Raw genomic sequence first — 20,899 nt, forward strand, 5'->3', positions numbered from 1 at the left:
CCTCTTATATTTTACTTTATTTTATTTTGTCTCATTTTTCTCTTTGGTCTCACTGTCCCCTGATATCCAGTCTCTCCTTTTTCCCTCGTTGGAGCCCGTCTCCCCGCCTTCCTGGGGTCTGGGTGGGGCGCCCCCAGGTCCAGCGCTCCAGGGAGGGTGAACGGCAGAGCCAGGAGCCTGGCAGCTCGAGCCTTGAGTTGCGGTCAGCTGGTCTCTGTCCTTCAGATGCCGGCCCCCGGCCCCTCCCCGGCCTGGGCACCTGCTGGCCTGTGTCTTCGCTGTGTGGCCAGCTCGGAGGGGCAGGGCGAGGCGCTGGTTCTGGACAGATGGCGGTCTTCGGTATTCGCGGAGCCTGTCTTTGCGAGTCCGCCTGCTGGCGAAGACCCGCTCGTCCCACCGTCGGCAACGCTCGCGGCGCCTTCGAGGCTGTCCGCGGATGGACGTGCGCGGATGGACGTGCGCGGATGGACGGGCCCTGCCTTCTCGCTTCTGCTCACCCGTGAGCGAGCCCTCTTCCTGCCCCTCCGGGGCCGCGTTTCCGCTCCTGTGATTTCGGTGGTGATTCTGCGGCTTCCACGGCCCCCGGCCGAGGGCTCTTCACATCCAGAGTCCTGAGCGCCGAGGGCTCTTCACATCCAGAGTCCTGAGCGCGGGAGGCCGGGACGTGCCCCGCGGAGGAACCCGTGTGCCGGGGAAGCTCCGTCCGGGCCGAGGGACAGCGCTGCCGGCCGGGTCAGTGCTTAACGAGCCAACGACGGTGTCTGTTCACTAAGTGGTCTTTTGTGTTGACCCATCGGGGAAAACGCCATGACGAGAGGCTGGCAGGAAGCATCCCGGTGTTTCCCGGGAGCGGCTGGTGAGTGCTTGCGGGTCCAGAGATTCCGAGCTTCCGGGGACGATAGAGCACGCTGGCCACGAGCAGCGAGGAGGCCACGAGCAGCGAGGAGGGCCGCTTTGGCTCAGATGTGGCCTCCGGCACGTCCCTCCTTTCCCACAGCCTTTGTGGTGACGATCCACCTGTGGCTGCGTTCCCCCCACCCCCGGTGTTCTGGGACGACTTCCACTGCCCTCATTCCTTCCCCTGGTGGCAGACGTCTGGCTGCTCCGACTCCGCAAACGTCAAGCCCGCCCGTGGCGGGGCTCCCGGGACCCTGGCGGTGCGGGCCCGGGAGTGGGACTGCAGGCCCGGCATCCGCACGGGCTCTGGGACCTGCTGCGCAGCTGCTCCGGTGGCCGGGCTCTGCCAGCGTCGGCTCTGGGCTGACCTCAGAAGCCCACCATTCCGCAGGGCACCGAGTGTGTCCGATTCTGCGTTTATCTGGTTCCTGGCTGGGGCGACCTCTTGGTGAGCGGCTTAGCCTGCCGGCTCTCCCCTACGTCATTTGTCTGCCCAGTTATTCCGTTGGATTCTCCAGCTTTTTCTCATCAATTTCCAAAACGTGCTGGCGTGGCCTCAGCCCCTAGATCTTTGCGTCTGGCCTGAGCTGGGAACGCAGCTCTATTCTTCTCTGTATAATAATCCAATCCCCTTTCATACCTAGTTTTTAAGCGATTTAACAAAACAGTAAATAGATGTTGAACTTTACTAAACACACTTCCTGATCCTTTGAGATGCTCGTGTCATTTTTCTCCCTTTGGCCCTCGATGGAGCTGAGTCACTTTGACACACGAAGTACGAGGTGTCATTTAGGACACGCCACTGGGTTCGGTTAGAAGAGCTTCATTTAAAATGAAAATGTACTTGTGGTACATACATGTATGCCTGTGTGCACACACACATCTGCACACATACACGCGTCTGTATAGGCACACACACCTGTATAGGCACACACATCTGTACACACATGTGCCTGCCCATGCACACACAGATCTGTATACGTACATGCACCTGTACCAATGTGTACACACGTCTGCACACATACACGCACCTGTACGCACGTGCCTGTGCACACACAAATCTGTATACGTACATACGTCTGTACACATGTGTACACACATCCACACGTACACACATCTGAACATACACACAGGTACACACACATGCCTGCACACATCCCCTCCACATCTGATTTCTTTTCAGAGCCGTCTGTGTGCCCTTATTTTGGTGTAGGGCCATCACCTCTGTTCACAAGGTAGGGACTGCCCTCTTCTGTTTCTGGAACAGCCTGTGTCAGGCAGTGAGAGAGGCCTGGGGGGTTCGGGGTCTTCGGTGGGGGGGTGCCAGCCTCTGGATAAGGGTCTGGAGCTCTGGCCCCACCCCTCCCCCCAGCCTTGGTCTCCCAATCTGATGTTCCCGACACTCACATCACCGGGTGACGGTGCTTTTTGTGGCCCTTCCTTGGGAATCCACTGCTGCTCGCGGGCAGCAAAGCCCCCTCCAGCCCAAGTGGTCAGCTGAGGGCCGGGAGCCCTTGGGGCTTGCCAGTGGGCATGGATGGAGGCCGGGCACAGATGCCCCGAGAGAGTTTCTAGAAGGGTTGGTCCATGCGAGACATGCCCGCTGGCCTGGAGCCCAAACCAGGGGCGGAAGACTGTGCTCATCCCCTGGGCTCAGCACTGGTGTCGCCTCCCCCAGGAAGCCTTCCTGGATGCCCAGCTGGCATCTGTAATGACTCAGAGGCTCCTGGTGCCTGGCCTGCCTCTTCCTGGAGGTCATGTAGGTGTGAGGAGGCTAGAGGGCACCTGCGTGTAGGTGCCAGGCACGGGCAGCAGCCGGGAGCTCAGAACCGCGACGGGGAGGCTTCTCTCCGCTCCCAGAACCAGGCCAGGTCGGGTGGAGCCCACAGCGCTGAGAAGATGCTGCGACTCGAGGAGAGAGCCTGGCGTGGCCTGAGCCCTCGGGGCCTGGGGAGAGCCTTGAGGTGAGTGCGTGTGTGCGTGTGCATTCCTGTGTTATCAGATTTGTGCCGTTGTGCACGTGTGTGTGCCTGGCGTGTTTGTTGCAGGACAGCATGCGTACATGTGGGGTGCTGCGTGCTCATGTGTCTGTGTGTACAGGTGGGCGTCTGTGATGGTGTGGGGTGATGTCCACGTGTGCGAATCTACTGTGTGTGCACGTGCCGTGTGCATGTGCTAGTGTGTGCATGCGTGTTCATGCCTGTGCACAGGCAGGCACACGTACCCACCTGCTCCAACATCTGTGCACGTGGGTCACTCAAGCACGCTCAGACGCACAGGCACCTTTGTGCCATGTACATTTTCATGTGTGTACGCATGCACGTGTGTTCACGTGAGCATGATTACGTGTGCTGTGTGTGCATGAGCGTCGAGGGGCCTGGCCGTGGGCACTGGTGGGCGCCCGGGCTGGGCGTCACCTGGCCCCTCGTGGGCTTCTCCGGAGGGACCTTGCGTGGGACCCCACGGCACAGAGACCTTCACCTTCACAAGCAGTGCCGTCTGACGCCCCGTGTGACCTGGTGTAAGTGCAGCGATCCCCACTTCAGATAAACACAAGATGCGTCAAAAGATTTAAGGCACCTGCTGTGTATTTAGAAGAATTATATCTTGTTTATGGTTGCGTATAAAACGCCCAGCTGATTTATACGGCGGCTGGTCCATCGCGGAGGAAATCTCATTTCAATCATAGACGGCAGGATTTGATTTAAGAATTCATTCTTTAATGGGTCCGCAATGTTCAAATTTAAACCCATTCAATTCATCAGCCAACTATTCAATATGGGCACAGGGAACTCATTTGGGCAACAGAGACTTTTAATATAAATTTTCCGGGAGATTTCTCCATCGATTCCGCAGTTTAGTGCAAAATGATTTGTGCGATACATTCTCGGGGATCAATGCTACTGGTCAATGGCTCCTAGAAAACGCCTCCCCCGCCCAGCGCGGGTCAAGGAGCTCTGGCTCTCGGGGAGCTGTTCCCACGGCAGGCACGGCTGAGTCATCCCACCTCTGTGCGTGTGCCCACTGCCAGCCCACTGGGGGGCCGCCTCCCCATGCGCCCACCCGGGGTGGGCGGGGGCCCCCTCTCCGCTCCGCACTGGCCTGCCGTCCCCTGAGCTGAGGAGACCCCCTCGGTGGACCTGCTCTGCTTGGTGTAGCCACTGTCCCCTTGGGCCCTGGTGCCCCTCTGTCTCGGTGCCCAGCAGGGGTGCACACAGCCAGGGAAGCCGGCTGCCCACTCACGGGCCCAGGCCACCTGTGCCGGCCAGCGGGTCACCCCCCGGGAGCTGGTGAAAGGCATTTAGGGCCAGGCCAGAGCTGCCCTTCGTAGCCACTGGCTGGGTCTGGGGGTTGGTCTCTGGGACAGACGGTGGGGTAGATGGATCGCTGGCAGCAAGGCATCAGACTAGGGTGGCCTGGACTGGAGCCTGCCAGCAAGAGGGTCTCGGGGGGTGCAGGGGCTGGACCCCGCAGCCCCCATACCCTGGCCCAGTCTGAGCAAGTAAACGGGGGTGCCCCCTTCCACACGCCTGGCCGGGCCGAGTGCCAGACCGCTCGCTGGACAGCACGGGGGCCTTTTCCTGTGCCCCCACGTCCCAGGCGAGGGGCTGGGCCTCAAGGACCTGCCCAAGGTCACAGGCAGGTTTCAGAGCCACGCCGCAGGCACGAGGGGCTCTGACCTCCGGGCGGCTGAGAGGGCCCTGCTGAACGCTGCCGCCGTGGGTTAGGGGTGGCTCCCGGGGGTGGGGCAGAGGTGGGCAGTGTGCAGGCCGGTGTGCTGAGTAGGACGGGGCAGGACAGCCAGCCCAGCACCCCGACAGCTGCAGCGTGGGCAGCTGGGAGGGCACGTCCTGGTGGGGCTCTGCGATGGCTGAGGGGTGGGTGGGACGTGGCGGTGGCCCCTCGCTGACGGCTGACCGTGAGCGCTGAGGGCCGGACGCGGTGAGCCCTGGGGGCAGGTCCTCAGGCCTGGCGCCCCTTCCCCTAACCTGCCCCACCCCGCCTGGGGAGTCCTGCTGCCCAGCCCTCTGCTCCCTGTGTCCTCCAGACCCCTCCCCAGCCTAGCGTTGGGGTGTCCCTTGCTGCTCCGGTCCCCCACACTGGGGCTCCCCTGGGTCCTCAGGTCACTCCCCCGTGGACGCTGGGCAGCTCTCACGTCCTTCCTGAGAGCCCAATTCATCCCCCCGTCCCTTCACCTGTTCCTTCCCTGGCTGGCTCAGCCCACACTCATCCCTGCTCCCTCTGCCCTGGGATGAGCCAGCAGGCCTCCCCTCAAGCAGCTCTGGGCCTGGGGGGTTGGATCTGCAGACTAACCCCACCCCTCCCTGACCAGGAGCGGAGAGCTGGCAGGCCGAGCGGGGAGCGGGCTTCGGGGGAGCTGCGCGGGCGCGGTTGCCCCTGGGCTCTGTTCACTGGGGGTGGGCAGTGGTCCGGCCCTGGGAGGGTCCTGGGGAAGGGCGGGCCCCTGCGTGCTGCAGCGAGGAAGGGCACGGACGGGCTGGCAGGGAGCTCAGCAGCCATGATCTGGGGGTCACGGGTAACCACAGCTCAGGGAGGCCGCGGTGAACGTCCTGAGCCTCAGCGGAAATCCAGGCTTCGAGGGAGGCTGGGTGGGTGCAGATCCGGGCCTCCCGGTGAGAGCGAGGGATATAGGGAGATGTGGCCCTGCGTCCTGGGGTGGGTGGGCCCCAGGCGGGGGACAGACAGTCCCTGCCAGGACCCCAGGCGAAGGTCCTGGCCATTCACTCGCTCAGGCGCCGGCCCCGCAGCCCTGTGATCTTCCCGCTACCGCAGAGAGCTCGAGGTGAGTACCAGTCAGTCAGCAGATGCGTGGAGGCCACCCCGGCCCCGCCCGTGGCCCTAGGCACGGGGATACTCCAGGGAGAGCTCGAGGTGAGTACCAGTCAGGCCAGCAGATGCGCGGAGGCCGCCCCGGCCCCGCCCGTGGCCCTAGGCACGGGGATACTCCAGGAATGAAAAGCACAGCCGTATTGATTTCATTTCCAAATTATTAATCAACTTCACAGCTCAACAGGAACATTGTATTGTTCAGCTTGGGCAGGTCCAAATGGCTCTCCCTCAGGCGCGGCGCAGGGGCCGGTGAAGGACACGGTGATAAACGTCCCGGCCCCCACGGAGGCCGCTGTGCGCCCACCGGGCCAGGTGGGCGCTGGGAGGGGCCTGGGATCAGAGCTGTGCAGGTGACACTGCCAGGCCCTCGGCATGGGACCCCGACCGGGGGCTCTGTCCCCTTTCGGAAACCTGGGCGGGTGGGTGGAAAGGCCGCGCTAAGTGCCTCGTGCCCCAGAACCCTGCCGACTGCCCTGGTGTGCCGCCCGCCCTCCGTGTCCCGCCGGCCTCCGTGGCCGGGCTTGGGGGCCTCTCTGTCCCCCTGTCTGCCCGTCTGGGTTCTGTCTGACTCTCCTTCTCTCCCGGCCTGTGGTTCTCAGAGGGTCACGTGGCACCTGCTGTGTCGCCACAGACCCCTGCCCCTGGAGTGGACTCAGCATCGGCTCACCCAGCCCCGTTCCCAGGAAGCAGGGCCTCCACCCAACCCCGCGGAGCGGAGGGCGTGCGGGGCAGGGGCCCCGGACACAGCGGCAGCAACAAGTCAGGGTGTGACGGGGCGGGGCCCCGGGCGGAGGCGGGGAGTGGGAGGGGGACAGTGGGGGCTTGGGGCGACTCGATTTCCCCACGACGTGTGAATCAGGAGACCATCAGTTTCGGCCTTATGTGAACACGCCAGGTGCTGGGAAACAGCAGTCTGTCAGGGATTGGCGGTCGTCATTCCTAGCGATTTTGTTTTGTTGAAAGTCTCCTTGGCTTTTAGCAATACAACCGGAAGCACATCCGAATGAAAGCGTTTGTGTGGAGAATTCACTCTCAGATAACCTGCGGGTGAGGGCAGAGACGAAACCAGATTCCTGAATTGATAGCTGTTGAAGGGCGATGGGTACCTGGGGTCCTTTATACAGACCTTGCTACTTTTATGTGTGTGTTAACATTTCCATAATAATGCAGATAAACGCAAATCAAAACCCCCCTGAGATACCACTCATGCCCAGGAGGATGGCCACTGTCAACAAAAACAAAAACAGGGAATTCCCTGGCAGTCCAGTGGTAAGGACGCAGAGCTCTCACTACCGTGGCCCCGGGTTCAGTCCCTGGTCGAGGAACTGAGATCCCGCAAGCCGTGTGGTGCAGCCCAAAACACAAACAAACACCCTCCCCAAAAAACCCAAACCGAAAAAGCCCAAAAAACAGAGAACAGCAAGTTCTGACGAGGAAATGGAGAAATTGACACCCTTGGCGCTGTCGGCGGGAATGTAAATGGTGCAGCCGCTGAGGAAAACGGTACGGAGGTTCCTCAAAACATTAAACATAGAATTAACATACGATCCAGCAATCCCACTCTGTGGTTTATACCCCAAAGAATTGGAAGCAGGGTCTTGAAGAGATGTCTGTACACCTGTTTCATGGCAGCATTGTTCACAACAGCTAAGACACGGAAGCCACCCACGTGTCCAGGGAGGGATGGATGCAGTCCGTCCACATGGTGGAATAGTATTCACACTCAAGAGGAAGGGAACCCCGACACCTGCTATGACACGGATAAACCTGAGGACATTCTGCCCTGGTATCTAGAGGAGTCAAATGCATAGAGACAAGAGTGCACTGTGGGCGCCAGGGGCTGAGGGAGAGGAGGCGGAGTTAGCGTTTGCTAAGTACAGAGGTGTTCATGAGAGGGTGAAACAAGTTCTGTGAGGACTTCCCTGGTGGCGCAGTGGTTAAGAATCCGCCTGCCCATGCAGGGGACACGGGTTCGAGCCCTGGTCCGGGAAGATCCCACGTGCCACGGAGCAACTAAGCCTGTGCGCCACAACCACTGAGCCTGCGCTCTAGAGCCCGCGAGCCACAACTACTGAAGCCCGTGTGCCACAACTACTGAAGCCCATGTGCCTAGGGGCCAGGTGGGGCTGGGGGGTGGTGTCTGCACACCAGGAGGAGGGTCTGGCTGAGGGAGGCGGAGGCGGGAGGAAGCAGAACCTGCCCAGGAGCCCAGAGAGCAGGTGCAGCCCGAGGGGCGCGGGCTCAGCCCAGGGGCGTGAGGCGTGGGGTTGGACGCAGGCCCCACTCCATGTGGCTTTAGGCGGAGACTCTAGGGCATGTCTTGCACTTCCTGGGGCCTCCCGGGGTCCGGCGGGGATGTGCCGGCCTGGGAGGCTGGGGGTGATTCTTCCTCTGGAGGCCTCGCCTCGACCCCGGGACCAGCCGAGCTCTCTGCCTCCCCGGGCACCCCCTCCTGCCTGCAGTGACTTCCGTGTCCTCCTCCGTGTGAATTCGGGGCTGCGGCACCCCTGGCCCCAGAGGCCCCTTCCAGGAGAGACCCTCCCCTGCTGGAGCCCCACCCGGCCCCGCCCTCCCCTGCCTGCACAGTGGGGTCTTCCGGAGGAGGTGGAAGCAGGGGTGATGCTAGACCCGGAGCGGTCCAGGGCGTGTGGCCTGGGTGACACACCTGCTGGGCGATACGGGCAGCGGCGGGAGCGCTGGGGTGCCACAGGCCTGGCGGCTTCTGCCCTGGGCGGGGGGCCTTGGTCCAGCATCGGGGGGGCACATGTTGTGACTTCTCTTCTTACTCTTAAGGTTGCTTCAACCCTTTCTTCTGAGGGGCCCTCTGGGTCACATCTCGTGGCGGCAGAGGTGTGCAGAGTCCTGTGCGCAAAGGACGCCCACCCCGCGGGATGGCCCGAGCCTCCCACCGGGACTGCTGCCGGGAGGTGGGTCCCACCCGCGAAGCAAAGCCAGACTGTCCCAAGCCTGGGGCGGGGGGCCCAAGACCACTCTCTCAGGGCTGCCCCATACTCGGGGGGGCGGAAGTGCCTCTGCCTGGCCGGCCTCACAGTGGGGCTGCCCGGGGGTGCCGGGATCCAGGGGACCAGGGCTGGCAGGAGGTGCAGTGGAGGAAGATGCTGTGCTGTGCGTGGCCACAGGCTCGGCCCCGCCCCCAGGACCCCTGGGTCCTGCCCGTCCGGCCTCCCTGCCACGCAGGTGGCAGAGCCCGAGGCTCTGGCCACCACAGGCCTCGGCGGCGGCTCGCTCTCCCGCCCGCTGTGCCCGCGGCCCTGACCCCGAGGGGCCCCTTGTCCCCTGCAGAGGGGCGCCCCCCCCCCGGCTGCGTGGCCGGCCTGGCAGGTGCTCGTGGGTGAGGCGGGGCCGGGTTCAGCCGATTCTGCTTCCCTGGGTGCGACAGGTGGGGTTCAAGGGAACGCCGTCGCCCAGCACTTTCTGCTCAAGCCCCACGCCCGCGTCCTTCCCCGGATGCCAGCCCGTCGTCCCCAGGCCCCCCCAGCCCCTGTTGGAGAGCTCAGCTTCTGCAGATGGAGGGGACTTCCTCTCGGCCCTGAGAGCCCACCTGTGCGGTTCCAGTGGGTCCTGGAAGGCAGCAGGCTGAGGGGCCGGAGCAGCAGAAGGGCGGCCACGGCCAGGCCATCCCCGAGGACTTGGGCTGAAAGGCGCCCCCTCCTGCAGCCTCCCTCCTGCCGCCCCAGGGGAGGGGCCGAAACCGTTCCCTCTCCCCCAGCCCCGGTGTTGAAGCGAGTCAATTTTTTCCAACCACATTTGCTGTCTTATTGTTTACTTTCGGGCAGCGGCAGCAATTTTCGATACCCACCTCAGATACGGCTCGGGTCACCTGTCATTCCAGAAAGGTCAGCGATTCATTTAAAGTTTCATCACTCTTCCCATAAGCAGGCAAACACCATTTCACCTGCCACAGCCTTCGTGTGGGCCACAGACCGGCTGGTTGTCTCCTTCCTGTCCCGCAAGTGCACAGCAAGGCCGTCACCCCACGCGGGGGGACGCACCCATGCCCGCCCCGGGCTCCCCCAAACACGCTTTCACTTAGAGGCAGCTCTGGGGCCGGGCCCCAGCCTGGCCCTTCCCGCGCCGGCTCTTAAGATGGAATCGTCCAACTGTGAGCCCCCTCAGCCCGCTGCCCTGAGGCAGGCGCCGGGGCGGAGCCCGCAGACTGCCCGTGGACCAGCCATCCACCCTCGGGCCCAGGATGTGACGGGAGGCTGACGCAGGTGGGACTGGGGTCCGGGGCTTCGAGGGCCATGGAGCCTCCCGAGGTACTCAGTGGAGGCCCAGCGTCATCGTGGCGACTGTGGCGGGGCTGTGCTGACGGCCCCACGGTCAGGTCAAGGACGGGGTGGGGGGGGTGGCTCTCGCGTCCCAGAGGACAGGCAGCCCCAGGCCTGGGTGGCCCTTGTCCGGCTGCCCCCAGGTGTGGCACTGGGTGTTCTCTGGAGGCCTCTGGGCTCTTCCCGCATCTGGGAGCTTCCTGCCCCCTCTCCACCTCCCTGTAGGGTGGGGCCCCCAAGGGCAGGCTAGGTCCTGGAGTGCCCAGTGTGCAGAGCCCCGCACAGCCTGAGCCTGACAGATCTCTGTCCATCTGTCTTGTTTACGCCCCACCTGCTGCAGGAGGACAGCACGAGACAGGAAGGTTCGACGTAAGTGGTGGGCGCGCACTGGGGCAGTGGGGCCGTGGTGAGCACGTGGGCCACGGCGGCCGGAGAGGAAAGCGAACCCAGCAGGCTGCTCTCCATGCCCCGCCAGGGCCACTCCAGCGGCTGGGCAGCTAGACTCAGCCTGCGCGCCTGCCTGGTGGTGTAGGCTTTGCATCCCAGGGCCGCCCAGTCCTGAGGCGCGGTGGATGGGGGTGTGTGTGAGTGGGGGACCCCGGGACGGCAGTGCCTCCCCGCATCCTTCACCGAGGCCCTCCTGGACTGGGGGCCGTGTTGGGGGGGGCTTCCGTCCTGGCCCTGCCCGCTGGTACAGGTGGTGTTTCCGGCTCCTTCTGGCTTGGCGGGCTGCCACGCCCACCTGTCCACACAAGGGGCCGCCTCCTTGGTGGGCTCCTGGGAGGGTGGTGAACACACAGCCCCTGCCCGCCCCGCCCAGGCCACAGCCCTTCCCTACAGAGGACCCACCCCCTCCCCCGACTCCTTCTGGGGTCCTGTGGCCTCCCTCCACGTCTATGCCCCAGCCCCCCCGCTCCCTGATGCCCCAACTCCCCGGGCACGGCCCCCCAGCTAGGAGCCAGCCCCCCGCCCTCACCTGCGGGATCGTCCCTTCGCCTCCAATGAGGAGCTGATCGATGCGGCCTTGGCCGCCAGGCTGGGCCGCTGACATGGGCCACGAATCGTGGTCGCTGGGCCTGGCCTTCTGCCCCTGGGCTGCCTGGGGGCTCAGAGGCCAGCTGCCAGTGCCCCGCGGTCTGGGGAGGCAGGCGAGAGCTTTTCCTGTCACCTGTTCTGGGGAGTTGGGGGAGCCCACCCTGCGATACGGGTTCCACCCACCGTTCCTGACTGGCCCGGGGTGGGGCCGCACCCCCGGCCCTTGGCCTCGTCTGCCCTGGTCCCCACAGGCGGCTTTCTGCCCCTCCTCACGGGGCTGCCACTCAGAGGGGCTGGGGTGGGGGGTCGGGCGGAAGGAGCAGCCTTACAGCCCCCGGGCCGGGGTCACGGGGGCCGAGCCGGGCCCCTCCTGGTGCCTCACGGTCCCCAGGAGGCCTCAGCTTGGCTCTCCTCCCTCTGCCCACACCCACCCAGCCACCCCTGGCTCCTTGCTGCTGCAGGGACCCCCATGGAGCTTCTCCTTCTGGGGCAAATGGCAGGAAACCATGGGGTCCAAAAAGTTAGCTGAGGAGCGAAAGACATGTGATGTCCCCACGGGGGAAGACACCTGGGGTGGGGGGATTTGGGGGGAGGTGGAGGCCTGGGCATGGCGGGGGCCTCATGTGGAGGTGGCTGAGGCCTGGCTGAGAGCAGGTGGCTGTGCTTGGTGAGAACGGAGCCGGGGCCCTGCAACAAGGGCGGGGGGGAGGTGTGGGAGCTTGGTGTGTGCCTGGTGAGCGCCCGGTGTGAGCCTGGTGTGTGCCCGGTGTGAGCCTGGTGAGCGCCCGGTGAACGTCTGGTGTGAGCACGGTGTGTGCCCGATGTGTGCCCGGTGTGAGCCTGGTGTGTGCCCTTGTGAGCCTGGTGAGCACCCGGTGTGTGTCTGGTGTGAACCTGGTGAGCGTCTGGTGTGTGCCCGATGTGTGCCCAGTGTGAGCCTGGTGTGCGCCCGGTGTGTGCCCTTGTGAGCCTGGTGTGTGCCTAGTGAGTGCCCGGTGTGTACGTGCGAGGAGCACGGCTGCTGAGCTGAGTGTGCTGGCGATGCCACTCCTGGTCTCGCGGAGGGACAGTGGGGTGTGAGCCCTGAGTCACCCAGGGCGAGACTGGAGGAGTCCTTTTAAATATCCCGCCATCAGCACAGTTGTTTCCACTCAGAGGTCAGTCTGCTGCCGGCTAAGGCCTTCGCCTGCCTCTAAGCGGTCCGCCGGGGTTCTGAGCGCTGCCCCGCCCCCTGCCGCGCCCTGGCCCCTCTGGGCCTGGCTTCCTCATCTGTGAAATGGGCTTGTGTTCCCATCAGCAGCCCTCTGCAGCCCAGGGGACAATCCAGGCAGGGGGGCTCCCAGCTGGCGGGCCCATCCCCCGTGGGCTGGAGCTTCCAGAAGATTCCAAGTACCCCTCTGGGGAGTGGGGGTGTGGTGTGCTCCACTGACCACTCCCACCCTCACCCGCCCCACACTCGTCTCCACGTGTGGCCCGACCAGCCCCTCCTCTCCACCTGCTCCACTGGCCAGCGAGCCCCTTCCCCACACAGCCGGCCCTGAGCCCCTGAACCCCCTTGGGTGCCCCAGTCTGTCCCTGCCGGGATCCCCGGTCCTGGATCTTACGCATCTGCTTCCCCGGGGGCTGGGGGCAAGACGAGAGCCTGGGTAGTTGGGGGGTGGTCTACGAGTGAAGGCTGCAGAGCCGACTCCCAGCGGGGTGGGGACTGGGGACGGGGAAAACTGAGACCCCGGAGGGGGTGTGAGCCCTTGGGGAGAAGGCCCCTGCCCGGGGGGGAAGGCGAGCCCCTCCTGGCCTGAATCAAGGCCCCCCAACCCTCCCGCCTCACACAGAGGCTCCCCGCCACGTGCTGCTCCAGGTGGCCCTACGTGCTTCGTGGGTCACACACCCTCCTGCCACCCCCCCACCCAAATATCCACCCCCCACCCTTATACCCATCCGTCCATCGGTGTGTCCACTAACATGCACAAGACACTGAGGGGGCCAGGCCATGGCCCGGTCACTGGGGACCCCAGAGAACACAGCAGGCCCCACAAGCCCACCTCCCCTGCATGGACAGGTGACTGGGGAGTGGGGGGCAGCTCGGGGGCAGGGCTGGGGTCCCTCCTGGGGTCCCATCTGAGCTCCAGTTCAGCTCCAGGGTGCCTCCCTGGCATACGCAGCGCCCACCCCCGCCTGGGCCGCCCCCCAGAGCAGAGGAGGGAAGGCCCGCCCGCTCCCCCCGGCTCGCCCGCAGGTCAGCGCCTCGCGGGCGCCCCCGCCCTCTTACTACCTGTCCTTGGGGACGTCCGCGCACAGCGTGCTCCCTGCCCGAGGGACCCCTACCCCGTGTGTCCTGCTGGGGGTTTGGGCGGCTGCCTCTGCCCCCTGCCCTCCAGACCCTCTGGTCTCAGTGATGGAGAGCCGGCCAGGCGAGGAGGGAAGCGGCAGGGGAGCCCCTCGCCCGCACGCACCCCCGCACACGCAGAGAGGAGAAGGAAGATAAGTGATGGGTAGTATTTTAAAGCATATTAACCCAATTACAAGTATATTTTTACAATCGCGGCTCCAACATTTATCACGCGGCGTTATTAGCCCCCGGAGCTGGGCTGTGTCAGATGGAGGCTGTGAAACAGGAGCGTTTCGTTACGTTCTGCCCGCGTCAGGCGCTCCAGCCTGCGACTCTTAAACCGCATGATTTTATCAAAATCTTCGGAAATTGAAGCAATCACTAAAAGGTGTCGGGGAATTAAAATGTTCTGTCTCGGTGAAAGAGATACACTTCTTGTAACATATATCAGGGGTCTTTTTTTTAAAGACACATTACTATGCAGAGAAAAGGCATCAAACGTAGGAGGGGGCGTTCCAGAACGATCCTGCGACACGATTCTTCACGCTTAAAAGTCGTCTGTGAGGGACACGCTGCCAGAGCCTCCGGTGCCTCCCTCTCCCTGCGGGCTTTTACGGTTTTGTTTCTCACCCTCACTAGACGTCTGGGGGTCGAGTCAGCCCCCATCAGCCTCAGGCCTGAGGAATGAAATCCAGGCAGCCCGGGCACTCGAGCGGGGGTCCCAGCCCCTGTCTGCACTCCCCTGGGCTGGGGAGGCTGGCGGGAGGGCTGAGGTTTGGAATCTGCCCCCAAATTTCTCAAAGACACTCAAATGCGGCCGCCCTTCTGGGCCAAGGTCAGTGGGCAGAGCAACGGCCTTGGTGCTGACCAGGGCCGTGCTGCTCCCCGCATTCCGGACCTTAAGTGGGGCTGTTTTCCCGTCTCCCTGGGCACAGCGGGGACCGCCCCAGGGCTTGGAGGGCCCCAGAGCCAAGGAGCGGCCCTTGGTCAGCCGCGTGAGATCCTCAGCTTTGCCGGGGGACCCCTGTGACCTGGAGGGCTGTGGGGGTCTCTGCAGAAGCACAGGCCCTGGGCGGTGACGGCTGCTTCCTCCACGCCCGCCCTGCTCACAAGTTCCGAGGAGGGGCTGGGGGCCGATGCCCGCATGGGGCCCCATGGTCAGCGCCAGCTCAGACCCTGCCACACGCGGGGTCTGCGGGGTCCGGCCGGCCTGCGAGGAGAAGCCCTGTGCTAGCGGAAGACAGGCCAGTGGTGGTGCAGTGTCAGGAGGGGGGCAGGTGGGGGACGCTGGCCGGCCTCAGGGATGTCATTGACCTGGGGTCTGCAGCAGAGGCTGGACCGGGGGTAGTGGTGGGAGACGCCTGTGGAGGGGCAGCGGGAGGACAGAGCAGGGAGCAGGGACGGGGGATCTGGGTAGCCCGGGCCTGGCCTCGGCCCCGCAGAGGTCACGCAGGAGCTGGGCGTTGCCAGGACACGGGGCTGCCTGGGCGCCTCTGGGCCTTGGGGCTCCAGGGTCCAGCCGAGGTTCCCGCCCAGCACCAGGCCCGTGGCTGCTGTCAAAGAGCTGCGTTGCCCTCTCGAGCCTCTTGATGGACGCTGGACCGAGGCTCCCAGCACCAGCTTTCCAAGGCCGCTGACGGGTCTGTCTCTGTCTGTCTCTCCTTTTAGAAGGAGTGCTAGGGCTTCCCTGGTGGCACAGTGGTTAAGAATCCGCCTGCCAGAGCAGGGGACACGGGTTCGAGCCCTGGTCCGGGAGGATCCCACATGCCACGGAGCAACTAAGCCTGTGTGCCACAACTACTGAAGCCTGCGCTCTAGAGCCCGCGAGCCACAGCTACTGAAGCACATTGTATCCATGCGCCACAACTACTGAGCCCGTGTGCCTAGAGGCCGTGCTCCACCACAAGAGAAGCCACCGCAATGAGAAGCCTGCGCACCGCAGCGAAGAGTAGCCCCTGCTCGCCGCAACTAGAGAAAGCCAGCGTGCAGCAACGAAGATGCAACACCGCCAAAAATAAATAAATGAAATAAATTAATTTAAAAAAAGAAAAAGAAGTGCTATTTCAGAAGCACCGTGGTTGAAAAGCTGGGAGCGGCTGGATGTCGTCCAGTGGCTGAAGGGTCACACCCACCCTAGTGGGAAGGGGTGATGGGTGCCGGCGGTGCCGGACGGTGGGAGCGCCCAGGGAATCGGGCAGCGCCGGCTGGTCCACCGACAACTGCAGGCTGTGTGCGCTGCGGGGGCGTGGGGATGGGGGACACGAGGGCCCCGGGGTGGCGGCTGCGTGTTGGTCGATGCTGGTATCCTGGCTGCAATCAGCTGCTCTGGGGGCAAAGCGTACGTGGGATCTCTCTCTACAGTTTCTGACAAAATTCTCAAAATAAAAGTTTAACTAAAAACAAGTAGTTTTACAACAGTTGTAATAAGAAATTCCAGTGTGGAAAGATGCAGAGGGAGCGCACCGGCCCCTCCTCCCACCCGCCCGTGGGCCCGCCTCGGGCGCTCACCCACCCTGCGTGGGCCACGCCTGACCCGCCTGTGCGGCCCGGCACCTGGCCGGGTCGGCTGCTCGGGTGCTCGCGGTGTGGACAGGCCCGCGGGCTCTGACGGGGCTCAGGCACTGTCACGGCCGTGACTACCGTGCGGGGACTCTGGGTTTCTCCCACCCCACTCCATCCCTGGCGCCCACCTCCCTCATGTGCACTGGGGCCCTGGACCCCTTTCCCAGAGGCCACGTGGGAAACCCAGAGGGGGTGAGGGCGGTGGTTGAGGCCAGCGCGGCCCGGGGCCAGGGGAGCGCACGGAGTGGAGGGGGCTCAACCCAGCCACCCCGGAGCCCTTCCATGAGGGGCAGACGCTCGGCCATGCTGCCCAGGCCGCCTGTTGCTTGACAGAAGGCGGTGCTCTCTGGGGGGAGCCTAGAGGGGGGAGCGCGGATGGAGGGGGGTATGGGGAGCATGTGACCCCCCAGCCCTGCCCCTGTGGGCGTGGCCACGGCCCTCACCAAGTGGCCCAAGGGTGTGGCTCCTGGGTTGTGCCCCTGGGTGTTTCTGTGGGTGGCCTGGGGGTGGTCCTGGGCTACTGGTGTCCTCCCTTCTCTTGTCCCTCTGTCCCCAAGTGCCCCTTGAGTCTGGCTCAGGAGCAGGGACCCTACGTACCACACCACAGGGACAGTGCAGGAGAGGCAGCACAGACACCTTCTCTTGTCCCCGGTTAAGCTCAGCCTGGCCTGACCTGACAGTGACCCACGAGACACAGCCAGTCCTGTGGGGGCCAGAGGAGCAGCCTGGCCACTGGGACGGGGCTCTCCTTAGACAGGTCAAGGGAGAGGAGGAGACAAAGGGCCCGAAGGGACCACACAGGCCTCTCAGCTCCTCTTAGCCCGGCTGGGCCTGGAGGGGACCGGGCTGGCTCCTGGGAGCTGCCCACCACCTTCCGGGACGCAGGGCCCTGGGCCACCTTGTGGTGTCAGGAAGGGTCTGTGCTCGGGTGGGGTCTGCTCAGGGGCTGTATATTCATCAGCTTCTCGTGCCCCTAATTTACACCAGGGGGCCGTTTCCCAGAGACCCCCCGGCCCCCGTCCTGCCCCAGCCTCCACTTGGGACGACCACTGGTTCCATGGTGCGGCAGTGCCCACGAAGGCCCGGGGGAGGGGCAGCTGCATGGGGCATCCTGTGGATGGAGCTCCAGGGGTGACCGACCAGGGGGACAGAACTGCCGTCCCCACCCCGGCCCAGGATGGGGCCCGTTTTCCCCACACCCCTTCCTCAGCCTTCAGCGGCGTCCCCCTCTCCGTGGCCCTGAGGCTCTCCGCACGCCTGTCCTGCCCTTTGACCCCCGATGGGTGCGGGGGTTTGTGCCCTCACTCGGGGCAGCGGTGCAGAAGGGAAGGGAGTTGCCCGGCCAGTGAGGGCCGCCCCGCCCTGCCGTGGACACTGAGCGGGAGCTGAGAACCTCGGAGACCTCAGGGCCTTTCAGAGTGTGGTGTCAGGCCCACGGCCCGGGAGGTGGGACAAGGAGACGCGAGAGCGGCCGCAGCAGCAGCTGTCACAGTAGCAGCCCGGCTGTCCCAGGGCCCTGGCAGGACGGGCTGCGGTTGGCCTTTTTTCATGACTGGAAACTGGAGCTGAGTTGTTGGCGCTGAGCCCAGAGTCCCCCAGGGACCCCCAGGGTTGCCTCCAGCCGGGGGGTCTGCTGGGTCCCTTCCCTTCCTTCCCTCACCCCCACCCCATCTGTCTGTCCCTCCAGGCCCGCCAGCCTGCCCGCCTCCACCTCCAGGAAGCCTTCCAGGTAGTGCCGTGAGTTGTAAGTTCTTGTGTTTGTCTGTCCACCCTGCCTCTGGAGCCTTGCATCGAGAGCCCCTGAAGGCAGGGTCCCCGCCGAGTCCCCAATCTCCCTGCTCCTTAACCAGCACTCTCTGGAACGAGGGGCTCTGCCCTGGAGGGGCTCTGGGGCAGTGGAGGTGCCGCTTACTGTGCTGCTGTCCTGGCTCTGCCGTGCTTCGGGGTCTGGGAGGCCCTCCGAGGCACCCCTCCCTGCGGCCAGGCCCTGCCACTCCCTCCCGGGCCCCGAGGCGACGGTAGTGCCATGCCATCGCTCGCCGGGCGCTCTCGGGCCCGTAAATTTCCGGTGGACGGCAGTCCTCCCGAGACTGTATCTCCTGCTTGTTGGTGTCACAGACTTTGCCACGCTGGGGTCAAGAGTTATCCTGCCCGTCTTTTGTGTTCTAAATTTAATTGTTGCACTCCTTTTCTCCCTTAAAAAGATCAGTAAAAACTGTTAATTTGATCAATACTTAATTTTTTCACCCGGAGCGCGTTTCTTCTGCTGGCCCGTGATAAGCAGGCGGCGGGGCAGAGGGACAAGTAAATTGTCAGGAATTTCTCCACTCTCCCGCGGCCGCTCCACCACTTAGAGCCGTGTAATTTATACCCCGGCAGTCGCTCTGCAATTACCCTGTCTATTGCTGTCGACAGTATCGCGCTATCTTTTAAATAGATCCGGCCGGGCTGGTCCAGACGAGCCAACAGGACAAATGACACCATCCCTCATCCCGCGAGCCCTGAAGAGATAAGTCCCTAAAGAGGGGCCCATTTATCAGCTGATACAAGCTGGGTACTTACAAGCCCACTTCTTTGTTTGGGCTCTCTTGAGATTTCCGAAGCTATTGATCTACCGAGGGGGCCAGGCTGGGGTACGGGGTGAGGTGCGGAGGGGCAGCCCTGGGCCGAGCTTGCACGCACCTCGGACACCTCTGGGAGGGGCCGTGGGGCTCCCGGCTGCAGGTGCCAGCCCTCGGCCATGGGCACAAGCTTCCCTCCCTCGTGCGGGCGAGGAGGTCGTGCTGACGGGGAGGCATGTAGGTGTGACTCTGACCCTCAGGCTTGCAGGCCGCAGAGTATCTGGCCACCCCCTGGACGCCCCGAGCTCTGCGCTGGGGGCTAGGAGGGGCTGACCCAGGCTGAAGGGCCCCCGTCCCGTGCCTGCTCTTCCCCTCGCTGCCCCCTGCTCCAGCCTCCAGGGTGTGCCAGCTTGGTGCCCAGATGTGGGCACCCGTGGGGTCTGCACCCCGAGACCGTCGGGACTTTGCATCAGGAAGCAGGGCGACAGGACGGTGCTGGGGGGCCGCTTCAGAGGGTGGGCAGCGAACTGCTCTGATTCTCGGGAAGGGCGCCAATGCCAACTGGCGGAGCTGGGGCCCATCAGCTGGTAGAGGGGTGAGAAGGCCAGGACTGGGGGTGCCGCCTGCCCTGGGCCACCCTCGAGGCAAGGGAGGGGCTGATGCGGCTCTGCCCCCCATTAGGCCTGGCACAGGCATCTGGGGAGGGTTCCCTGTGTCCCCACCACTCCGGCCCTCACTGCCAGGTCCAGGTGGGCCCCCGGCCAGCGGAGCAGGCCCTGTGCGACACAGCAGTGACTTCCACCAGCATCGTGACAGCAGCCTGCGTGCAGCCCGGGGGGGATGGGGCATCCATGCCCCTGGCCCACCCAGTCCTGCCCTCTGAGCTGGGGGGGCTCAGGACTCAGTCAGGCCCCTGTGCTCCTCTGGGCTCTTCCAGGACCTGGGGGGTGGGGACAGCGTGTGGATCGTCCTAGGTCCCCTGGGACCAGTGCCAACCCAAAGGTGGCACCCGTGGGATGACGAATGGCCCTGGAAGAGCCTGTCCACACGCTCCCAGCTGCACTGGAAGGAAGAATGGACCCCCTAAAGCCTCCCCGATAGCTGCTTCCACGAGGCCAGGGGCAGGCGAGGGCCGGGGAGAGCCAGGAGGAGGGGCCTGACCCTCGGAGCAGCGGGAGGATGGGCTGGCGGCTTCTTCCAGGCCTCAGCCATGCTCCCACCCCCTGCTCCAGCCCCCTTGTCTTTTATGCCTCACTTGCACTGTGGGGCGCGGAGGGAAGGATGCTGCCGGCCGAGGATAAGGCAGCGATCTCTCCCGGATGCCTGGGGCAGGGTGGGCAGCGTGCTTTCTGCCGCCTCGTCAGGGACCCTGGTCTCAACAGCCCTGGGTTCTGGCCTAAGGGGGTGGCTTCTACCCGCAGAGCTGGCCACCGTTAGTGGAGAGCAATCAGGAATGTCCAGCGGGAGGAATGTCCCCTGGACCCCCAGGAGCAGAGACCGACCCAAGGGCCAACCTCGCACAGGTGCGCCGGCCCTGAGCCTTTATTGTATGTGCCCGCCTCAGGCGCACCCCACCCAGGCAGGTGGGTCCTTTCCAGGAGGCCCTGCTCCCGTGGCCTGTGGGCTGACCGCTGTGGCCAGCGCCCCTGGAGGGCAGCCCTGACCTCAGACACGGGCAAGGGTGGGGGTCCTGTCCCCCGGCCTCGGGCATCGCTCCAGCAGCCGGTCTCTCCCCACTCTGGGCACCCTGACAACTTGTGGCTGGCGTCCACCTGCCCCTCTGACCCCGTGTCTCCCAGACTGAGGGTCCTGTGGCCCAGCCTGGTCTGGGGAGTGGGAGCTGGGCCCGGGGGTGTGGGGACTTGGGTACCGGGCATCGGGAGGAACGAGGCCAAGTCCAGAGCAAGGGGCGTAGGCGCTGGGTGTGGGGGGCCGGCACACAGCTGCTTGTTCTCAGTGGCCTCGGGACCCTCCAAGGAACCCTCACCCGACGGAGCGAGAGTCCCGGGAAGGAGCAAATCGTGGCCGGTCGGGACCACGCAGGCCCCACCTTTGGGAAGCTCTTCCCTCCAGTGAACTTGGGATCACCTGTGTGGTCTCTCCTCCACGCTGGACACACCCCAGGCCACGAGGGGGTGACAGGTCGCCAGGCTGCAAGATTGCCCTCGGAGCTGTCACTTGGGGAGACGGATGGGAGTGCGGCGTCGGACGTGGCTGGATGCGGGCGATACACCGAGGGTCATCTGTTTGGTCTTAATTTAGAAAACCTTCACAAGATTATTACGCGGCATTTTTTCCCCTGTGGTGCTCGATGGTATCGGGTGGGTTCAGGGCTCAGCTTTCCCGTTTATCTTCCTCAGAGAGTAGCATTA

The sequence above is a fragment of the Grampus griseus genome, assembly GCF_964374135.1.
Source record: "Grampus griseus genome assembly, chromosome: 4".
Taxonomy (NCBI): domain Eukaryota; kingdom Metazoa; phylum Chordata; class Mammalia; order Artiodactyla; family Delphinidae; genus Grampus; species Grampus griseus.